The 14,351-nt window shown below is 45.4% G+C and overlaps 1 protein-coding gene across 7 annotated transcripts in view; it reads right to left on the reverse strand.

The window, feature by feature from the left end:
- Positions 1–14,351, reverse strand: part of MOB3B (MOB kinase activator 3B) — a 167,832-nt gene that overhangs the window by 148,070 nt on the left and 5,411 nt on the right. Inside the window, exon 1 of one of the 7 annotated variants that reach the window (XM_036261901.1) lies at positions 12,130–12,148. The exons of 4 other annotated variants lie outside the window; for them this stretch is intronic. The gene's annotated coding sequence lies outside the window, so the exon portion shown is untranslated. Of the gene's footprint in view, positions 1–3,591; positions 3,610–3,639; positions 3,731–12,129; positions 12,149–14,351 lie in introns of those variants that run through there. 2 more of the 7 variants (XM_036261897.1, XM_036261900.1) reach the window with 2 other exon arrangements.

The raw sequence follows: 14,351 nt of genomic DNA on the forward strand, positions 1-14,351 counted from the left end.
GGAGTAAGGGGGACAGAGAGCAGAAGGGCCAGAACAAGAGTGGGGGGGGACAGAGAGCAGAAGGAGGGCCAGAGCAGGTGTGGGGGTGCAGAGAGCAAAATGGGGGACATAGCAGGGGCAAGGGGGACAGAGAGCAAAAGCATTTCAGCAAAGGGGTGAGAGGCTATATTGAACTCACAGTGCCAGGAACTGGGGTTCAGACCAAGTTCTACCTAAATCTTTGAGGGGCAAGGATGCCCCAAAGTGAGAAATGTTACCTGCATTTGTAATGGATGCTCTTTGGAAAACATGCAACCTGCCAGGACTGTGTGGGGCCAAAGGCTGGGGCTCCCCAGGGCTGCCCCCAGAGACCCCGCAGGAGAGAAGGGAAGGGCTAGCACGGCTGCGCTGAAGACCGTGTCCACCCAGGTCTCCCAGTTGTCCAGCAGCTTGCTGCCCACCAGGTGGGGCTGGGAAGGGAGGATCTGTACTTCAGCTAAAATGAACCAATATTAAAAACAAAACAAGAACTCGGGTGGAACAGGAAACCATAGGAAGTGCACATTTCTCCCTGAGCAAAGCCCATGGGTGGGAAGCGGTAAACACAGAGCAAAGTCCATTATCTGGGGCTTGTTTCTACTTCAAATAAAAAGTATAAAGAACTTGACAAACATCTGCTTTTAGCCTCAACTTTGGAATCGCTCGAACCCAAATTCGGTGAAGAGTCGCCACGAAGCCTCCTTGGGCAGCTGCCCAGGATGATTTCCCTCGTTTGCTCCAGTGGTTGTTCCTGCTGCCTTTCAGGTCTGCCCACCTCCTGAGCCACGCACCTGCTCTGTGGGCTCCACGCCTGCCTCAATCGACCCCTCTTCTCTTTCCCTCCCCTCAGGGTCCCACGCAGGCTGGGGTTTTCCTGCAAGCACTCATATCCAGGCACAGGCTCACTAGGGTACCAGCGGTTCAACTAGATCCACACGGCCAGGTGCAGGTGCCCACCTGGGATGGGCTAGCCTAGGACTCTGAGACATAGTCACAGTGACCACTACACCTCAGTTAACAGAAACATGAGTCCTAGTCTTTAACTCTGATGACGCAGGACCCACCCTGGAGAACTGGACTTGCCACAGGTTTAGACAGACCGCTCTTCCACACTCTAGAACAGCATGTTCCATTGCCAGCTGGACAGCTCTGCAGATGTTTCGTTAGCATCCAGCCCACATATTGGAAAAAAATATCAATAACAATAAGTCATAGCAAATATTCCTCTGTATCACTTACTCATTACTGTTAGCTATTGCTTGCTATGTAAGTACAAACTCGACGAGATGATTGATATTCAAGCCTCTTTACAATAAAAGGGTCAAAACCTACATTTAATGTGTCCAATCAATATTTCTTGGGCACCTGCCACATCAGGCTGGGTTTGCTGTGAACAAAACAGACATGATTCTTATCTTAACGGAGCTTAGAGTCTGGTGGGGGAGAAGCTGTTAAACACACACACACGAAATACAGTAACCAATTGTGCTGTATACTAAGAATGAAAAAGGCTGTGCTACAAGAGAGGACAATAGGACAAAGGCTAGTTTACATGGTGGCCCAGGAATGCCTTCGGAGGAAGGTACCTGTGGGCACAGACCACAGGGATCCAGGACAGCTTGTCAGAGTAAGCAGAGCTTCTCATCCTGAGGACTGGCAAGTGGGAAGGGCTGAGCCAGGCACACTGGATACTTCGGTGACCCCTTGCACCACACGGACGTGTGCACTGTGGAGGCCTTGCCTTCCCCATCGCTCTAGCTCTTTCAGATCCTGTTCACAGGTCCTAAGAAGTACGCCGTGTTATCCACAGGGTGTCTGCGGTCTCTCAGCCTCACACCTGCCTTCTGAGACTCTGCTCTCTATTGCCCCTGGGGTTGGAAGTCTGCAAATGGTTTTCTCAAGCTCTCTTACCAACAGGTTTCCTATTGTGTTGTAGTGCTGGGAGGCAGAGGAGGGAGAGCATCAGGAAGGATAAACACAGTCTTCCTGCCTTTAGCAGTCCCAGCGAGCAGCTGATGAAGTAGCACGAAGAGCGGGTGATTGAGAACTCTTACCAAACTGCCTAACTCAGCTCAGCATCGAGCCCGGCAGGTACCACGGAGAACTGCAAACACAATTGTCACACTGAGATTCAAGGCTGGCATCACATCTGCATGCCCAGTAGAATGCCCTGGCATCCTGGTCAGCCCAGGGAGGAAGTGAGGCCTGCTTACACAATGCACACTTCAAGGCTGCCTGTGCCCGCATATCTGGACAGCTTCTGTGGGGGCAAAGGGAAGGACTGGTATAGGGTTACAACCACCCCATGGCCAGGGCTCAGAATTCTTCCCTCTTATTCTGGCAGGACTGGTAAATTGTAGGATTAAAAGGTGAGGCATCATGTTTCAAATGACAATGTGGGGTAGGGATTTTAGATACTTATGGTTCCCACCGTAGTTTTTGGACATTTGGATGTTGCCAGCAAGTTTTTCTATCCAGCCATTTGAGGCTTGTTTTTCAGCTTTTCTCGGCTGTCTCGTCCTTGCACATACCCCTTTGCCTTAGCACGGCCTCTGCCCACGGTATTCCCTTTTACTGCTCCCAGCCCGCCCCCTTCTCTCAGGTGTGGCTTTCTTCCCTTGTCACTGGAGCTTTCTCAGCTATGCAAGCAAGTGGGGACTTCCTCACCGCTGGGCTGTTCTGAGAGCAGCAGGCGCCTGTGCAGAGGCTTCGGTTGGACCTTAGACCTGTACCCAGCAGCTGCTAATCCTGGGCTCTTACTCCCAAAAGCAGTAAAACAGACTTAAGTCAAAAAACAAGTGTGGTGGGTGTTAACTCTCTCCTCTTGAGCTCAAGCCACTCTCGCCTTGACAGTTCCCCAGAGCACTGAGCTCATTTCTGTCGCCACGGGAAGGAGCGGCTGGTACAGGGTGCGGCATACGCCGGAGCTGGCGAGACACAGATTTCCCTAACCTGGAGACGAACACCAATTTGGGGGGGAGGGCGTGGTGGGGTGAGGGTTGAAGGGTAGCTTGCAAGGTGCAGAGCGCACACTTCCCTGGCTGGGAACAGGCCCCCGGGAAGGGAGGTCGTCACACCAAATAAAAAGAAGAATCAGTTTTCTTTATGGAAACTGAGGCCCATGCCTTCAGTGAACAGACATGCATAGACCTACTTTGTAGCAGGGGAAGTGCTAGGCCCCAGAGAGACAACCATGAATGAGACACAGCCTCTGCCCCAAAGTGCTCATGGTTTATGAGGGAGGTTTACACACACACACACACACACACACACACACACACACGACATATTAAAAATAGTATTTTGAGTGTTTGCAGAATGATGAATTTGCTTAAAGAAGACGGAGCAAGGAACAGTATTTAAGACGGGAACTCAAGAAAAGCTTCCCACAGGACATGAGATTCGAACGTGGTCATTTAAAGACAAGGAGGAGTTTGGGAGCCGAGAAAGGGTGTCTGGGGCAGGAGCAGCAGCCCACGCGGAGGCGGGCAGAGCCCGGCGCTGCCCGGTGGGGGAAGACAGGACTGTGGCCCAGGCACGGCGGTGAGGGGTGGAGCGGTCTGCAGAGGTTACCTGACTTGCTTAAGGTTTCAAAGTAACACAGCGCCAAGGCCGCCTGACCCGGTCTCCTCAGCCTCCTTCCAGGGCTCTTGTCCTGGGTCCTCACTGCCTTTATTGCCCATGAAAGGCAGCCATGGGAAACCAGGATCATGTTCCGTGAAAGCCCTCAGATGCCGTGGCACAATGAGAGGCTCGAGGAGATGCCAGATGGAAGCCTAGAAAAGTGAATGATTATATGCCCTGGCCGGTTTGGAAAAGTGATTATAAAAAAAAAAATGGCAATGGCCTGAATATAAAGATTATTTGTCCAAGCCCCAAATAACACATCAAATGCCCCATTTTCCTTAATGTAGAAAGTAAAATATACCAGGGCAGAGAAAGATGGTAACAGCAGTGATAATAATTGCAACAAATGTTCCTAGTACTTGACACTTTTAAAATCCTCTGTTATGTATATTATTTCATCACAAGGATAAGAGAATTCTATAGCATGGACGAAATTCCCATGCAGTCGGTAACCAAAAGGAACAAGATACATTATTTATAACTGAGGCTATCATGGGTGTCAACCCATAAAACAGATGCCCTCGTGCTGAGAGATGTTACAGTTCCCTGTAAACCAGACGGTTAGAAAAGAGCAAGGAAGTATATTCACGCTGCTTATTCAGGAAGAAACGGTTTTGCTTTCAAATGATGGGAGGGCTTTGAAGTTATGTAAGACAGCAAGCGACAGGCGTGGAGAAACGAGCGCAGCATAGCTTTTGGACATTTGAGGCCCTACAATAATTTTGTCAGAATAAGGTTTGTTTTCATGCCCAAGGCAGGCAGTGTGAGTCAAACTGCTTCATTTCGGAGAATGAGGGTAAAGACATAGGTCAGGATCAACCATTCTTTTTCTAATCTCGATTTGAAAACTAATTCATTCAGGATCGACATAGGCACTTTCATGTTTTCTAAGCACCTTTTATTTGGAATCACCATTTTTAGAGGCGTAGCTCCCCAAACTGCATTCTGCGATACCTACACTGGGAGCAGGCTTCTCATTCCCCCACTCAAACCCAGAGCCTTGAGAGATTTGAGAATAGAGGGAGGGGTGTCCATGACATGGTCAAAGCAAATTGCAGAGTATTTCTCGTACGACTGAAAACCCTGTATATGCTCATATCTGTGTGAGTGTTTGCATGAGGAAGGAGGAAGGTGTGGAACAATGGGAGTCAGTCTGGGGAGGAAGCGTAGGAAGGAAAATGAGGGGAGACATTGTTAACTTTCTTCATATATTCTCATAGTGTTCACGCTTGTTGCAATAATCATAAAATGCCACACTTTTTTTCTAATGGAATAGAAAAAACATGACAAGAAAAAATAGATCCCATGAGTTAAAAAATAAATATTTTAAGAACTGATTCACTAAGGATTCCCTGAGTAAAATACAGCCCATAGTAGAGAAATAGTTTCTGAAGGCCCAGGTATCCAACAGGTAATGTGCCAGCCACGTGCTGCCCAAATGATGCCCAAGATGGAGATACCCGAAGGTTTTCAGAAAAGTAAGTTATCTAATAATATCAAGCACTGGAAATAAGCAGACCAATGGGATTCAGCCCCTGACTGAAACGGCCTTTGGAACTGGCAGGTGTCAGGTATTATGCTAGCACTTATTAATTGTACCTGGAGAAGAAACTTCACTCCAGTTTTACACTGTTTGGGTTTCGTGCACTAAATTTCTAACATGAAACTGACAGAGCGTAAATAGAGCTTTCAGAGACGTGTCCCCGTCCTGCGGGTCTGTGTGAGCTCTTCAGGGAAAAGAGTGAGGCATGGGACCAAGGAGTCCTGCATTACCTTCCGCCTCCGCTGTTCCTCTGCACGGCTTTTCTAACGTGCAAAAGAGGGGCGGGCATTCCTTTCTTGCGGTGGGAGAGAGAAGTGAGTAAGAGCCCGTGTTTAAGTCACCTGGCAGCCACACTGGCAAGCAATAAGAAAGGGAGCTGTTATTACAACATCGTTCCAGCACCCATTGATCAAGAGTGGGGCCTCTCTGCTCACTCTTTAGGAACATACATTTGTAATGGTGCCCCACCCCCATCCACATATGAGGAGTTTTAATCATGTGATGAAATTTGGATCCTGGGGATGTTATGGGTCTGGAGAGATGCTGTATTTCTTTTTTTTTTTTTTTTTTTAATCCTCACCCGAGGATATTTTTCCATTTTTTGTACAGATAGAGTGGGAGGGAGAGAGAGAGAGAGAAACATCGATGTGAAGGGACACATCGAGTGGCTGCCACCCACACGACCAACCAGGGCCGGGGACAAACTGCAACCGAAGTACGTGCCCTTAGCGGGAACCTAACCGGGGTCTCTCCAGACCGCAGGCCGACGCTCTAACCGCTGAGCCAAACTGGCCAGGGCGAGATGCTGTATTTCTTACAAACTGCTAGTGATGCAGATGCTGCTGGCCTGTGTGCCTCAATCAGAATAACAAAGCTTTAGGGTAAATCAGTTATAAATTAAAATAAAATGAATGAAGCTGAGGGAGGTGGGATGGATGCTGAGGCAGGGTTAGCCACGCCCTCCCTGCGCCTGCACACTTTGGGTGCACTTCCACTTGGAGAACTTCTCACAGTCCTGGAATTCTCCTGCCTGCTCTGCTGGGCTGGGAGCATCTGCGAAGCAAGGGCCCATCCTCGTGGCCCCGAGTGGCTGCTGCCCAGTTCAGACACTCAGTTCAGTTATGAGTCAGTAAGTCAATGAAGGAATGGATCCATGAATGTGGTGAATGAATGAAATTCAGGGAAATGGCTGTTGGCTAATGTTAAAAGCCTAATAGGTTTGAATTTTATATTTTTTTAAATGACTGAGCTAACTTCACAGATTATTAGTATTGCTGAGATTAGGTTCTTCACTGAGCTTGATATTCAGGCAAAAGAACCATCAGGAAAGATCAATCCCAGACATTCACTCTAGAAATACAAAGTTTCAAGAGCTCCCTTCACTATAGCATAAAAAAAAAAAAAAGACCCAGAACTTCCTTCTCCTCTCAAGTGAAGTCACCTGTTTTCGAGAAACTGTAACTATAGTTCCCAACACCTCAAAGAGACAATGTCTCTTACAAAATAATCATGCTGGCAACACATTGTTAGACTTAGCAGAGATTCTCTTCTCAGGCATGGAACAGATTTAATCCTCTATGCTACTCCAGTTCATAGGTTTTCTAAGTAATAGGGCCACTTAAACCATTCATTGCTTCTATGACCAAATATAGCAAGTTTTCCAACTGGGGCTTCATATCAGCCTCAGCTTGTACAGTCAAGCCGTGAGTCTTTCCATAGTTCATCTTACTGAATGGACAACGGGGATTTGTTTGCTAAGTAAACTACTATGGAAGAATCGAGTTTTATTACCAGGAGTTAGAAACCTCTTAAACTCATTAGATAACACCAAGAAACACTTGTTCAAATTTAATCTATTTACATAACATGATTCTTTTTTTTAAATATGATTTTTATTGATTGATTTTAGAGAGAGAGGAAGGGAGAGGGAGAGAGATAGAGACATCAATGAGAGGGAACATCTATTGGCTGCCTCCTGCATGTTCCCCATTGGGGATTTGGCCCACAACCTGGGCATGTGCCCTGATCGGGAATCGAACTGGCGACCTCTTGGTGCATGGGTCGACACTCAACCACTGAGCCACACCGGCTAGGCCATAACATGATTCTTTTCAGCAGAACCTCAAGTTCTAATGCAACTGGTCAGTTCAGGGCTGTCTGTCTGGTTCCTTTGTTGCAAACAGGGATATTGTGCATGTGGACAGTATAGTCTCCATTTCGCAACCTCTCCAGATATGTTTAAAATGTTAGTTTTGTGGCCTAAATGTTCAAAACTATGAGTGTGGCTAGCTGTGGTTGATCTTTCCAATAGAATACTAGGACTTTGATAAACAGTGCATTAAATTTATAACAGAAGAAACCTTAATTAGATGTGTTTTAAAAATTCAGCTCTAATTTAATTAAGTCACCCCAGACAGTCAGACATGTTACCTTTTGTCAGTAAAGGGATCCACCTTTTCTGAACTGAATCCTTCTGGAAAGCACACTCTCCCTAAGGCTTCTGAGGAACTTGAAATAATTCTTTAATTAATGCTTTTGGCACCCCTGGGGCCTCATTTTACATTTTGTTTTCTTAATCCTAAAGGTTCTAAAAGAAAAGACATGTTCCCCAGCAGACATTTATTTATGTTTTCTTACAGAAGAGTTGGTTTTCCCTTAATGATACAAAACAAATGCTGCCCTGGCTGGTGTGGCTTAGTTGGTTGGGCATTGTCCCAAGCACCAAAAGGTCGCCAGTCCGATTCCTGGTCAGGGCACATGCCCAGGTTGTGGGCTGGATCCCAGGTAAGGGGTGTGCAGGAGGCAGCCTATCGGATCGATGTTTTGCTCTCACATCAATGTTTCTCTCTCTCCCTCTCTAAAAAAAAATCAATAAAAAATATTTAAAAAACAAAAACCACAAATATTGATTAGGATGATGGTTAAGATGACCCAGATTTTCCCCAGATATTCTCAAAGCTGGCAGCTCTCAACTTCCTCTTCCTATAACCCAGGAAACTTAAATGATGAGTCTTCCTCGTGGGGTAACAATATCGAGGTAAAAGTAGTCCACAAATATTCAGAGTAGCTTCCCAGAAAGATATTCTTAGAAAAGCTCCCTATTTAGGGCTTTCCTAAAATACTATTGGGAGAGTCAGTTCCTACAACCTTTCTGAAGGTCGGCGGAAAGCCCAACTATAACCTTTGACTCATAGATGCCTTCTGAGAATTTTTCCAAATGAAATTCATAGATGTGCACAAATGAAAACTTATGAGTGTCTGTATTACAACAATGTATATCACTCAAATTTGGTGAAACCACTTTCAAAAATAGATTAATCACGAAGGATCCATATAATGTTATTCTACAGAGACCTTTGAAAAGCTTTAACAAAATTTAAAGATATAAAAATATTTATGATTTAGTGTTACAAAATTAAGTGTAGAATGTGACAGCATGTCTAGAATTATCTCAGTTTTCTAAAAACTATATTTGACTGAAAAAAAATCAGAAGTGAATGATAATTATCTCTAGATAGAATAATTTTCCAATTTCTTCTTTTTTATTTTCCTGAATTTTTCAAGTTTTATGTTTTCTACACTAAATATGTCCCACTTTTATAATTAGGATGTAAAATGTTTTCCTCATTTTCCCCCTCTTATCAGCAAAAATATTGTCTTTATATAGAGAGAACTAATTAATTACTAGATTAGTAGGAAAAAGAAAGATTAGTGAACGTAAAGTTAACTTACTATATAGATTTGGCATTAACTTCTTATATTTAAGTAAATTTCTCCTCTGGGTAGATTCTCACCAACTAGCTCCAATTTCCACTAGCTGATCCTTTTTTCTGAAGCAGTTTGATGATTTTTAGTAAATCTGAATGAATATCCAAGGGAGACAAGGAAATAAAATGTGCAAAGGAAGCCGGCCTTGGCGGTATACAGAGAGGTGGCGACCATGAATAGGAATGGATGGAGCTTTTGCACAACAGGATAATGGGAGAGGGAAATGCTATTCAAAAGACAGCTGCCAGCTCCCTCTCCCATGCTCCCCTGCTGCCGCCCCCTTTCCCAGCCCCCAGGGTCCCTGTGGGGCACGTGGCCTTCACGCTGTTCTCACACTCAGAAATCACAGAGGATAAAAGGCCACTGTGTTGAAAGCTAGTGCCTCATAGAATAACCACAGGGCTCACAGTGCTTAAGAAGACGTTGCTACTTTTCATATCAATCACAGCGTTTGCCAAGCTACTCCTCAATCTACTGGGAGGTACAAGGGTGAACGCCGTTTAATTGGCTCTGGGAATCTTCTGAGCTGTGCTGGACCATTAATTAGAGGAGATGTTGGAATTAAGTATGTGGTATGTATGTTGGAGAGGGGAAGGCTGGTTCTGCCATGGCCTTGGAAAACCACTTGCAAACGCTCCTTTGGACAAACTTAAGAGAAAGCAGAAGTTGGGAGAACTTATGTCTTATTTTAGAAGTTCAAGGCAGCCATACCCTAAGTTTTTGTTCAGGTACCTAATCTCTTTGAATACAAAAACCACTTACTAATGCTTAAATTACTTCTGCTCAATGCCAGAATTTCCTCATCTAGACAAACAGAAAACCCTGATGTGCAATCAGGGTCTCATACTCATGATTCTGGCCGCTGCAGACAAAGGGAGCCGGTGCTGGGGCACCCACACCATTAGAGGGGGTGTTGGCACTAGCAACAGTTACTAATGTCAAAAGAATGACCCAGAAAACATCTCCGAGGGCCAATGCAGGCCCATGGATTGCCAGTTTGCAACCTCTGACTCAAAAGAACATGATCTTAACCTGGAATTTACAAAGTGGGTGTTACTAAATTCATTGGCATATGCATAAATTACCATCCAACACATGGACTAGAAAAGAATCGTAAATTTAAATCCTAAACTGCCTGACCAATTTACTACAATCAGGTTCCTAAATTCACTTCAGGTCTGTTTTCCTTCTTTTATTAAAATAGAAATCATAGCTTGATCGGTGTGGCTCTGTGGTTGAGCATCGATCCCTGCACCAAGAGGTCACTGGTTCGATTCCCAGTCAGGGCACATGCCCAGGTTGTGGGCCTAATTCCCAGTTGCAGGCATGCAGGAGGTGGCCAACTGATGTTCTCTCTGATCAATCTCTCTCTCTCTCTCTCTCTCTCTCTCTCTCTCTCTCTCTCTCTCTCTCTCTCTCTCCTTCTCCCTTCCTCTCTTTCTAAAATCAATAAAGTAAAAAAATAAATAAAATAGGAATCATAGCCCTGGCCTGTGTTCCTCAGTGGTTAGAGTATCAGCCCGAGCACCAAAGGGTCAAGGGTTCCATTCCTAGTCAAGGGCACATACCTGGGTTGCAGGTTCCATCCTTGGCCCCAAAAAGGGGGTGGGGGGGAGGCGGGCATACGGAAGGCAACCAATCAATGTGTCTCTCTCACATGGATCTTTTTCTCTTTCTCCCACTCCCTCCCTCTCTTCCATTCTCTCTAAAGAAATCAAGGAACAGCCCTGGCCGGTTTGGCTCAGTGGTTGGAGCATCAACCTGCGGACCAGAGAGTCCTGGGTTCGGTTCCCGCTAGGGGCGCATACGAAAAAAAAAAGAAAAGAAATCAAGGGACAAAATATCCTCAGGTGAGAACTAACCAAAAAAAAAAAAAAAATCACATGCCACTGTTTTACAATTTATACATTTTATCTGAGGACTTACAAGAGCAAGTGCATTTATATTTATACTTCAGAGACACTGCTAATGATTTACTTCTTTCATGCAAGAAAAAACTGAGGAACAAAGGAAAAGTCCACGGAGGCCAGAGGAAGAGTCTGGAAGCGGAGTCCTGTCTCTTTATGATTCAACAGTGAAGTAAGAACCTCCTCTAAAAAATGACTGAGAATGCAGGCCTATTAACCCTTCAGGCTTACAAAGCAAGTCATCATGGGCACAAATTACTATTCTAATAGTCCCAGCAAGATGAACGCAGGCCCTCAGTGCAGACACACAAGAAGGAAATGTGTCAGGCTAAGACATCTCTGTCTCTAATAACTGGAATCACATCTAATCCAATGTACATTTCAGAGGGCAGACACTTTAATATTTACTAATTTTCTTTCCACCCATGCCATTTCTGGTTAGAAAGGGAAATGAGTCATACCATGTCACTATCCCACCTTCTGAGGGACAAGTTAAAGCAGGAAATGTATGGCTGTGTGTGTGTGTGTGTGTGTGTGTGTGTACAGGAAAACAATATATGTACTAGAATACTAAAGGCTCTCAATGCTGGGGCATCATTTTTTCTAGACATTGTTTATCTTATGTTGGATTGAATTATAATTTTACCATTAAGTTTTATGTTGAAATAATTTATAATACTCGAAGTTTATGAGTTTTTTTCATTTAAAATTCACCTTTTACTTAGTCTTAGTCAAAAGCAACCTTGAGTTAAATTTATGTTTTTTACACCTAACTTAACTGAATCTTGTTCTTAAAATGCTGGGGCACACTTGACCAGACTTGGGAAGTGCTGAGAACTTCCAAATAAGGATTGAAAAATAACCATTAACGTGAACATACCAGAAACCAGAAACCCAAGACAGGGGAGACACATTTCCTTCAGTCTGGTTCACCTTCTTCAGTTTCTTTCTATCTATGTCTCAAATTCCAACTGGAACAACACTGCGGCTTACCTACAAAGTGTCTTGTGAGGGATACTAAGTTCCTTTGCAGTGCTGCCTTATTACACAACCCACATTGCAGGAAGCACAAGCAGGTGTCCTTACTTGACAGATGAAAAAATGCTCGCTTGAAACTTCAGTTACAGCAATAGGACTTGAGCAAAGTAATGTACTTCCAGCATGGGACAGTGTCAGAGGCTCGAAAGGGCAGCCCATGGGTTTGTTGCTTGACCAGAAGAGAAGTGACTGAGCAAAAGGAAGTGGAAACACCCCAGTTCGTTTTACCCGCAGTCCTCGTTGCTCTTTCAGGAACAGCATCTTCAACAAAGAGGCAAACACTGAACTGCAGCCCTGTCTGCCCTTTGCTCCTGTGCCGCCAGTTCAGCGACCTTATTTCTTCCGAACACACACCGTCCCTCTTCCTCCCAGCTGGGTAGATCTCCAGTGTCCAATCATGACTTGCTAAGCAGGTGCTAGGAGTTCCACTCTCCACTGTCTGCTGTCAGATCTGAGATGAAGAGAGAATTCTCCATTCCAAACCCAAACAAGCAGCTTCAGATTCACAAGACCTAGAACGATCTTGCTGGAGGCACAAATCATTGTCTCCTATGCAATATAAAAACCAAATAATACTTATTCATTTTAATCCCACTATCTCTTTCCCATTCAAATGCTCATTTGGGGACTGAATTACCCTTAATCTTTCCCCTAAAGTCTAGGGACTAGAGAGTTATCTCTTTAATGTATCATCCTACATGCAGTATTTTACCTACGAGTAACACAAATACTATAATACATACTGCACTGGGTTAAAAGGTAAGCATTGGATATCACCAAAAACAAAACACCCTTTAGCCAACTGAGGACTGTTGGTGAAAACTCTGGTCCAGAAAGGACCCAATAGACAGCAGGTGTGTGTGTGTGTGTGTGTGTGTGTGTGTGTGTGCCCCACCCCCCCCTGCGCACAGGCGGGGCAGCCATCAGCCAATCAGAGCTCTTTCTGCCTTCAGACTATTTCTTCATTCAGACTCTCCAGGCAGGAACTCCTGCTGGGCCCAGGCCTTTGTCAGGCGGCCTCCAAACCCTCAGTCCACCAGGAAGCCAAAACTAAATTCTTACAGGCAGGAGCATCTTCCGACTTTTGAAAGAGAATATGACAGGGTAGAAGACAGGAGTCATTTTTTACTTAGTGTTTAACCTGAGCTTTGAGATCAGCAGTTCCAAAACAGCCCTCTGCGACAAAGCCCTCCGTTACCTTGTTCATCGCCCTGCTGATTTCTTGGGAGCCTCCCTGAGAGATCTGCTGACCCTCCCCTTTTTTTGGTGATTGTGGGGTTCTCAAAACCATAAGTGTGAGCTGATGAGTCACTTGAAAGAATCAGAAGTGCTGACCCTACTAATTCCCAACAGGGACGCAGAGGCCAGACTCCAGCCATCTAATTCTTCAGAAATAAAAAGTTTGGGTGACTAAATTGGACAGCAAACCTGATGTATGCATAAAATCTAAGAACCAATGGGATAAAGGAGGGTGGGGAGAGAAGGGAGTGAAAAACAAGTTAATTTTTTCTTTATAAGATACCTGTATTTCACTTGAGGAACAAATCAACCACAAATGTCAAACCCAGCACCTTTTCATCTGACTTCTGTCCCTCTCTCTATCTGCTCCCATTCAGAGCCCAGGTGCCCTACAAAGTCAAGAAAAGACAAAATCACAAGACCTTCATGTTCTCTCGAATTAACATGCTATCCTGAGTGACAATGTGGAGGCAATCAAGGCCCAGCGAGCTGCTGCTCTTTATTCGAGGGGGGGGGCGGCTAGAAGGTAGCCGTCTTCTTCCCCTGGCAGTCCCCACCTGTCAGCTCTTGCACCTCTGTCTATTTTCCTGTTTACATCGCCCCAGATTCTGACTTGAACCTTGCTTGAAGTAGTCATTGGACCCCTCTAAAATTTGGTTGTCCAGCAGTACTGGAATCATAGAATTATTGGGCAGTGGACCCTGGAATGTGCTGTGGAAATCCCGCCCCCCCTTTGCTGGGAGTGTTAGCTGCTGCCTGCTCTCGGCTGAGTGCCTCTCCAGGGCTTATACTTCTTACACAGAGGCACCTGGCTGGAGGACGGTATCTGCTGGGGTTTAAACAGCTCACATCCAGTATCTGACTGATGGAGGAACACACATAAAGGCCTGGCCCCTTGCCTTAGTGCCCTCCCAGTTCCAGTACCCCACTCCCAACCCTTGACTGTGGGTCACAGTCAACTTCTTCCTCTGCCCAGTTCTGCTGCTCTCATTTCCCTGAGAGACATTGTTGCTGTCAGCGGTCCCCGTATTCCTGCTACATACACATCTCAGCATTCCGGAGCCTGTTTCCTGGGGAGCTGACCTGTGATCATCAGAAATGACACACACGGTTTCCTGACAGCCCTGACCCTTGCATTGGCCGTATTCAGACTCGTGTTCAGCAGATGCATGGAGCCCCGGCCAGCTGCCCTCCCGTCGTTATCACAACTG

The sequence above is a fragment of the Molossus molossus genome, unplaced genomic scaffold (genome assembly GCF_014108415.1).
Source record: "Molossus molossus isolate mMolMol1 unplaced genomic scaffold, mMolMol1.p scaffold_m16_p_14, whole genome shotgun sequence".
Classification (NCBI taxonomy): Eukaryota; Metazoa; Chordata; class Mammalia; order Chiroptera; family Molossidae; genus Molossus; species Molossus molossus.